The 8544-nt window shown below is 43.8% G+C and overlaps 1 long non-coding RNA gene across 1 annotated transcript in view; it reads right to left on the bottom strand.

Moving 5' to 3' along the window:
* Nucleotides 1-1086: 1086 nt before the first annotated feature.
* The window catches only part of LOC138260806 (uncharacterized), a 92041-nt gene continuing 84583 nt past the window's right edge, over nucleotides 1087-8544 (bottom strand). Inside the window, exon 3 of the long non-coding RNA XR_011199001.1 lies at nucleotides 1087-1464. This is a non-coding gene — a long non-coding RNA (uncharacterized lncRNA). The remainder of the gene's footprint in view (nucleotides 1465-8544) is intronic.

Raw genomic sequence — 8544 nt, 5'->3', positions numbered from 1 at the left:
CTCCATCTACTCCTGTGAGGCCCTCAGAATGCAGAATCGCCAAGACTTGCTCCTCCCATGTTGTTAGTTGTGGGGGAGGAGGCGGGGGTCCACTGCCAGTCCGCTGAACCGCAAGGTGTTGTTTTGAGACCACGGAACGCACCTTCCCCCGTAGGTCGTTCCACCTCTTCGATGTCATCCCTATTTCTTGGGTGCTGTCCCACTGCGTTGACCCTGTCCACTATTCTTCACCATAGCTCCATCTTCCTAGCTATGGAGGTGTGCTGCACCTGTGCTCCGAATAGCTGTGGCTCTACCCAGACGATTTCCTCCACCATGACCCTGAGCTCCTCCTCGGAGAACCTGGGGTGTCTTTGCCGTGCCATAGGGTGGTGTGGGTGATGTGTGGGGTGGTGTGTGTTGTGATCAGTGGGGTGATATTTAGTGGTGTGTTGTGTGAAGTGCATGGAAGTTATGTGGGTGATGGTATTGTGTGCCTGTGGATGCTTGGTAGTAGTTTGTAGTGTCTCTCTCCGGCCTTCTTTTGGTATTTTTGTTGTAGGGGTTTGTGGGTGATGTGGGTGTGTGTTTTATATTGTATTGGGTGTGTGGGAGTGGTGTGTTTATGTGTATCAGGTGTGTGTGTATTTCGATTAGTCCAATTTGGCAGTGTTTTGTAAATATGTGTGTATTTTGAGCACAGCGGTGTGTACTGCCAGTGGAATACAGCGGTTGAGAGACCGCCGTGCTGATTCATGGGTCGTGATAGTGTGGGCGTATTTCTGTTCGCGTGACGGTGCAGGTTTTGTTTTCACCAGTTAATCACTGACCTTTGGTGTGGCGGACTTCTGTGGGTGTCTCAATTTTGGCGGATTCCGAGCAGTGGGTCGCAATTGCTGTGGCGGAATTCCGCGGCCAAGGCGGTGTGATGCCAGCATCTCTGACTAATGGGCAAACATTAACACTGCTTGGAAATCCAGTTTGCTTTTGGGACTGACTTACCAGAACAATTCGAGCAAGTACAAGTTATTCATATGTGATTTTATTTATGTGGTTTTATAGAGCGCAAACTTGACCCAAAGGTATTTGAGCCTTTACAAGAGCATCACTTACATTGCACAGTGTCACATTAATTGTATTCTTTTAGGTAATGAGAGATTGGGTGATTTCCCAGATTCACAAGACTCAAACCTGGTACCCCAGTTCCAAAGTTGGCATCTCAGACAATAACACCACATCCTCTCCCTGCCGTAGAAAGAAGTGAAGCATGTGTCCAGGTGCTGTCCCCGAGGGTAGTCAGTGGTCTGTGCCACAGAATTATTGAGGAATTCACACTGCACCTCTTCCTTCCCGTCCTTGGCCACGGCCGTGCGCCAACAGCCTGAGATAGTGGGTATTCTGTCTCTTGGTTGTCCCTCCTCTGTTCTCCTTTACATGGACAATATTTTGCCTATGGGTCTCACTCAGTCTCTTCCTGCCTGTAAACTAAAAATAAATATTAAGCAATTATTAAAGAAACACTTTGATATTTTAGTAACAGACAAACACAATAAAGGTCATAACCTGTCATCATACATGTAAAAACTCACAATTAAAGTAAAAATGTACAACATGTAAGTATTGCAAGAAATAACTTTAAACAGCTAAAGAGCCCAAGGACCATCTAATGGGGTGTTAAAAGAAAGCCATAGCCAAACTACCTTCTACTATACTTTAGTGGATCCTATTTAGTTTTAATGGGAATCAGGAGTTAGCTTAGCCTCCTGGCTTGCAGGCCTGTACCCCTATCACCCAGTGACTTTACACCTACTTAGCTTGCTCTGTTTTAGCACATTTATTTAATTAGTTCTTCCAAAATGGCTGCCTTGTTTATAGTTATGAAGATGTTCTAGTTTCACGTTATCAGTGCCATTCTGTAAAGGCGTCACTATCAGTGTCAAAGATAAATGAGAATCGTAGGTATTCACATTGTGTACTTTCCCAGTTTCATGTGCCAGTGACGTAATTTACCTTTTCAGTAAACTGTTTAAATAATTGCCACCCCAAGCATGCCTTCATATCTATTGTTTAAGAACATACTTGCGTCATCTCACACAGATAAGAAGGATTCCTACCAGATGCCATCAACGCTATCTATGCTACACTTCGCCTTGATGCTGACCCAGTCTTTGGGTCCCCACAGAGTCTGATCTAGAAACCTCATACCAAGGTAACAAGGGTTGAGGGACTTTTCTCATGGACATGATACTGGCAGATTAGGTTTAACACACCTAGCTCTCTTTAGGTGAGAGATTAGGTCCATTGTGCTAGGGCAATGGGACTATTTCACATCCATTTCATATCTTATGATATTGCAAGATGGTTGGGGTCTTTGTGTTCATGACTCTTGTTTCACTATTCTGTTCCTTGCTCTATTCATTATCCTAATAATTGTAGCCCATGCAACTTATTGTAGGTTGCAGTCTTGTTAATACAACCTAGTGAAACTTTATTGCATCTCCTTTATTGCCCGTGTTTGACTGAGACATGTTGGTTATGTGAGAAAGGGCTAATCTCCGTTTAACCACAACCTCCCTGAGAAGTCCCACTCTTGCTTCCATGCATAAAGGCTGCCACAGATCACCTTTTACTGTGTTGGGGTTTTGGTGAGGTACTGCTCGTGAGCTGGGAGGGTTGGGACGACAGTTGTGACTTGTTGTAGGATTAGCCTAGTCGCCTACATAAAAAAGTGCTGTCATCCTTAAACCATAAGTCTTGCCTAGAGCAAGAGTCAAACTACGACATGGCACCATCAATAATGGTGTTTAGGCACTAATCTACGGATAACCTGACTATCACTGTCTCACACACGACAGGTATCCTAAGTACCATTATACAGAGACGTCTGTGGTCTTGGGGAAGATACTTCTCAGCTGAACAGGAGCACCTAACTAGGCTGTAGGTTGTTTGAGCTCGAACTTTTAAAAGGACTTTTCTCCCCACTTGGTGTTCCATCTCCTTACCCATTTCACAATATGGCTAATGCCATAGACATTCGTGAGAATGCTAGACAAGCATTGGCATTAGACCTACTAGCACATGGCTTAACTGATGAGGGGGGGGGGGGTGTCACATTCATAGGTAGAAGCTAGTGAATCTTACCAAACAGAAGCATTCTACTCTTGGGTCACCTTTCCTAAGAAAGACCAAAGATCATTCGCATTCCACAGATACAGATTTGCAAATGTACCTCAACGGTACCAAGCATACCAGTATCTTGAAATTCCGATTACTTATCAAGAACATCAGAATTGGTTTAATGGCGCCCTCCCACATGTAATACAACCCATGAGATTAGGTCCCTTAGGTAGCGAAGGATTGACGTGGCCTAAGTTTGCCACATATACACCAACTCAGGTATACAAAACATGCAGGCAGCTGATCTGCACAATATATACATTGAGCTAGTAAAATTATATAGACAACTTGTTCAGTTCATAATGCGAACTCTGAACACTACACCAGTGTGTCCAGCACCATCAGCACCTGCTGGATACCAATTGGCTACTACTGGGATTAACCCACAAACAGTACACTCTTATGGGTAAAGTACCCACAAAACCAAAGAAAATCCCGTTCCGGTAGCCCAGAAAACAAATCAGAAGGAAGCTGTGTTTCCCCAAACGGGACCACATGAAAAACATGAAATTCTTACAATGTGCTTGCGTTTCCAGATGTTTCCCTCAGTGGATGACTATGCCACAGTCTTCGCTGCAATTTATACTACCACACATGGTACCCCAACACTTGCCAATTTACCGGAAGTGTGAAAACAAATTCAGAATGAGCACAGGGCTGCACCAGCCCTAGATTTGGGGATGAAATTAATGCATAACTTTGACGGGGTCTCATCAATAATACTCAGTAACATTAAAGGGGAAGCTGTAGCATTGGTAATACAACAGCGGCTCTGAGATATTCAACACCTGGAACAGGAGAAACAGCTACTGAAAACAAAAATCCAATACCTATACCAGTATAGGACGGGATAGTTTGGGAGCCAAGCCAAAAAAGCCTGAAATACAAAGTATCACCCCTAAGGAAGGTACTAAACAAGCACAGGAGGGTTCCAAAAAGCACTGGGATAGACAAAAGCAAGTTAAGGACAAATGAAGTCAGAAAGCAGATTCTCTACACCCGGAGAACTCCGACAGGAAATATAATCTCAGAAACAGAGAAAATATAAAAGCTCCTGACAGATATTCTGATTCACGTCCCTCTCGTTCCCTTCAGGACGCACAAGATAGATATAGCGAGGCACTGGGCTGGTTGAGGTGACGTCCTGACTACGTGAAACAGAAGAAAGGCTCACCACAGTCTGCAGACAAAAAAATAAGATAAGTCCCCACAACAAAAGCCACGGTTTAAAAAGAAAAAGGTGGCAGCTCTGTCAATTCAAAATGCCAGTACATTTGAGAGCATTGCTGAAGAACAAGACGTGGGCAGTGACACTGCTATGCAGTGCAGCAGACGTCACAATATGTCGCCAGGGTCTGAAAGATCATATGGATGGTACAGCAACTAGCAATTTTATTGCAGCCGAGACAGCGGATGGGCATGTTCTCCCACCCGACAGGGTTTATGATTTAAATATCCAAATTGAGGGAGACACAGGGTGCACCATTAGTGTGATATTCTGGGATTAACTTAGTTGTGATATTCTGTTGGACGAGAGGGACTGGCCACCAGAACACATCTGTAAGCTGCCACATGGGGAAGATGTAATTTTGTCTTTTTTCTCTGATCTTGTTCCTGAGGCGGAACAAGCCTGCGCTGTTGACTGGGCTTTAGCACAGGCACCTACACTATACTGCAGTCATTTAGGTTGGAACAAGGATTCTCCTTGCCATGTAATACCTATTAGATGTACACCGTAGTCACAATATCCTGTTGAACAAGAAGCTAAGCTCCAGTGAGGAAGATCCTCTCTCATCTTGAGTACCAGGGAGTAATTGAGCCCTGTGTCTCTGCAATGAATAACCCATTATTCCCTGTTGCAAAACCCAACCATTCGTACAGAATAGTCTTACAGACACTTGAATAGTCATACACGCACATATGCAATACAGAACTCACACAGTACAGCACTAATTAGCAACGTAGTGCGTAAAAAATATAAAACAACCTTGGATATTCCATTGTTTTTTTCTGCCAAAACTTAGCACACGAAAGTCGGGACCTGAGTGCATTCTCATTTGGCTCACAAAAACGTTTCTGCCATTTGCCCTAAAGCTACAAGAACATCCCAGGACTATTCTCAGCCCGTGTAACATCGTTATTGCATGATATTGATCCCGAGGCATTGTCCTATATTGATGACATCTATCTCACAGATGACAAACTCAACATTCATCTTGCCAGGGTCGATCGGATCATTTTAGGATTCACAGCCCTTGGTTACAAATTCAATTTTAGGAAAACTGAAATAGCCTTTCTCAGTGTATTGTTCCTGGGATACAAGCTATCAAACGAGGACAAGAGCCTGGCCCACACTTTTTAGAAAAATGTGCTCAACTCCAGCCACCAAATACAGTCAAGAAACTACAGTCTTTACTTGCTTTCTTTAACTTTGGCAGAACTTACATTCCTGACTATACACAAAGTATTAAGCCACTCTATGACTTACTATGACCTGATTTTTGTAGCAGACACTGGACTATAGAACATCCAAACTTCCTTAGAGGACTGCAACAGGACATGCTAGAAGCAAAACACTTCCACACCAGTGATAACAAAGCAAATTTGGTCATCAGAATAATTGCTGGTCCCATTGGGTTCACTTATGTCACCTTTAATGAAGGCGACATGGTGCACATTGCATAAATTTGACATTTATACTCTAATACAGAACAACGCTTTGCACCCACAGAAAAAATTCTAACTGCTGTACAGATGGCTGTCTTCAAGAAGAGGCCACGTGCCCAAGGGAAACACATTATTGTCATTACCCCGGTACCATCCTTAGGGGCCATCACCAAAGCAAGCCTCACTAACGCTAAAGCATTACATCCACGTTGGATTCAGTGGGCAACCTCCCTGACAGTGGCTATGGCTTCTGTGGCTGCAGTGACTCATTCTCAAATGAGATTGGATAATGACATTCTGGCTGCTGTGAGAGCTTTGGCTAAAGGCAAGCCTCTCCCAAAAGCATACCCTACAAAATACTCTTACCATATCAGTGCTCAGAATGTTGCTTATGCAACACTTCTTGGGGTTGGAGATCGAGTGATCCCCAACCAAGACCAGAGATTAGATCTAATAAAAGCAGAGCATGGGTGTCACTTCTCCACATGCTTGTATTGCGGCCACAATAACACTCTTACTGAAACGCTTCTGGTGGCCAGGTCTATACAAACAGACCAAGCAATATGTCCTTTGCTGTGACATCTGCCAGCAGATAAAGGGCTCAACCGTCAAACGTCCTCCGCAGACATCCCTCTTAGTATCCAACAGGCCACCTCAGTGTGTGTATCTGGACCATTGTGGACCCTTACAACCTGATGGTGCCTACAAATACATCTTAGTCACTGTAGATTCTTGTTCTAGATTCCTGTGTTTATGTCATGTCCTTAGTGGTTGGCTGACGCTCAAACTATTATAAAAGACTTGCTGACCTTTCTGCACATATGTGGTTGCAGCATTCCACTCGGGCCGGGCCCTGCTTTTGCCTCAAGGGCATTCAGGGACACCATAGGGGTGATGGGTGTTGAACTCCATTACTCCTCATCCTACCATCCCAAGGGAAATTCAGTTATGGAGAGGAGGACTGGGGATCTAAGACAGTCCTTAACAGCTAGAGTATCAGGTTCTGGCCACAGCTGGCTTCATCATCTATATGGGGTCCAGAGAACACTGAATAGTCTGCCAAGAAGGTCCTTGGGAGGACGCACTCCTTATGAGGCTCTCTCTGAGATACCTATGTATTTTCTAGATCTAGATGGCCCCGGTTTGATGGCAGCAGATACACCCTTTGACATAAATGAAAATCTCACTGTCTTACAGGAGCGCCAGCAATTCTGTGATAATACATCATCTGCCATTGCTGCCACCTTAGGAATAAGGGATGTGCCAACAACTTCTACTGGCTGGATTCCTAGAGATGGGGATCTGGTTTGTGAGAAGATCAGAGCAGGCATTCAAAGGGGGCATGCCATTGTTTTCAATCAGCCCCTATATACAGTTCAGAGTCAGCTCCAAACTTTTGGTGCTGGCCCTGAACAGTACATCAGTAGCATCAGAGATTTTGATGCTATTGGCCCCTACCCTGCTCCATGGTGCGCTGTATTTTAAATATGGCGCACACATTGTGGTGGTGGGGGGCACAAGGGACCACAGGAAAAGTGGCGCTACATGTATTGTAGCACCACATTTCTTAAATATGGCCATGCCTCTTTGATATCAATCTAATATCTCTGAACGTGAGCGGCTAGACATCTTTTTGATCAGGATATTTATACTTAGAAATGTTTAAGCACAATGGTAGTTGCAGCCCCAGATCAAGATGTAACTTTATGAGGTTATGGTCTGAAACGATGGAGGGAATTACGGATGCCTCAGTAACTTGTTGAAGCAGTAGTTGTGAAAAAGTAATCACTAATGGTGTGAATGCAATGTGAGCAGAAGGTGAATGCATAGTCCCTTATCCAAGGGTATAATAATCACCAGGGCTCCTGCAGAGCATGTTCATCCTCTTTCTCAAGTTGACTTTTGGGATGGATAATTGCTTGGTGAGTGTGTTAAATAATGTGAAATGTAAATACTGTAAAAATAACTTGCTTATACTTTTTTCTATTTGTAGGTGACAATGCTTAAGAATTATATCCTTGGATGATGATGACACATTCTTTAAATCCAAATACCAGAAATGATAGCAGATATAACCTAGCTCACAAGAGCACACAATCAGTAAGCAAGCACACATTTGGAATTCTTAAAGGAAGATTTAGGCACTGGTTTAAGAGAAGTAGAACTGCACCCAGTGAAGCGCCACTTTCATGTGCATCCATGTATGCACAGTATGTAAGATATGGTGCACCATGGCGGTAGTTATGGGAACTAGCATCAACATTTTTTATGCTAGTTCAGAGCTTTGTAGGATTTCTGTCACAATTTTTTATGCTAATCCTGCAAAGCCCTTTAAGGCCCATTGAAAACAATGGCATGCCTCCTTTAATGGCTGCTCAAAGTAGACGTTTAAAGGGCCAAAATAAATGACGCAAAGAAATCTTTTAAATTTCTTTGTGCCATTAATTTTGTCTCCCTAACAGGGGAATGCCCCCTTTGTATACATTATGCCAGGTGCAAGCATAATGTAGAGCAAAGGGTTACATGCATTCCGCCACTTTGTAAATTTGGCGCTGCAATTTTGGCATTGTTGGGCCACAGTAGCGTTAAAAATAAATGACGCTAAAGTGGCGCAAGGAGGCGCTAGGGGCTCTTAAGTCAGCCCCTAAGTTTCTGCATAAAAGTGGGGGAGTACTCCAGGACAGACTGCACATTTATTGCAGAGTAATAGCAGCATGTCCT

This window comes from Pleurodeles waltl, chromosome 10 (genome assembly GCF_031143425.1).
Source record: "Pleurodeles waltl isolate 20211129_DDA chromosome 10, aPleWal1.hap1.20221129, whole genome shotgun sequence".
Classification (NCBI taxonomy): Eukaryota; Metazoa; Chordata; class Amphibia; order Caudata; family Salamandridae; genus Pleurodeles; species Pleurodeles waltl.
The sequence above is the reverse complement of the archived record's forward strand: the minus strand, read 5'-3'. Positions and strand labels throughout refer to the sequence as shown.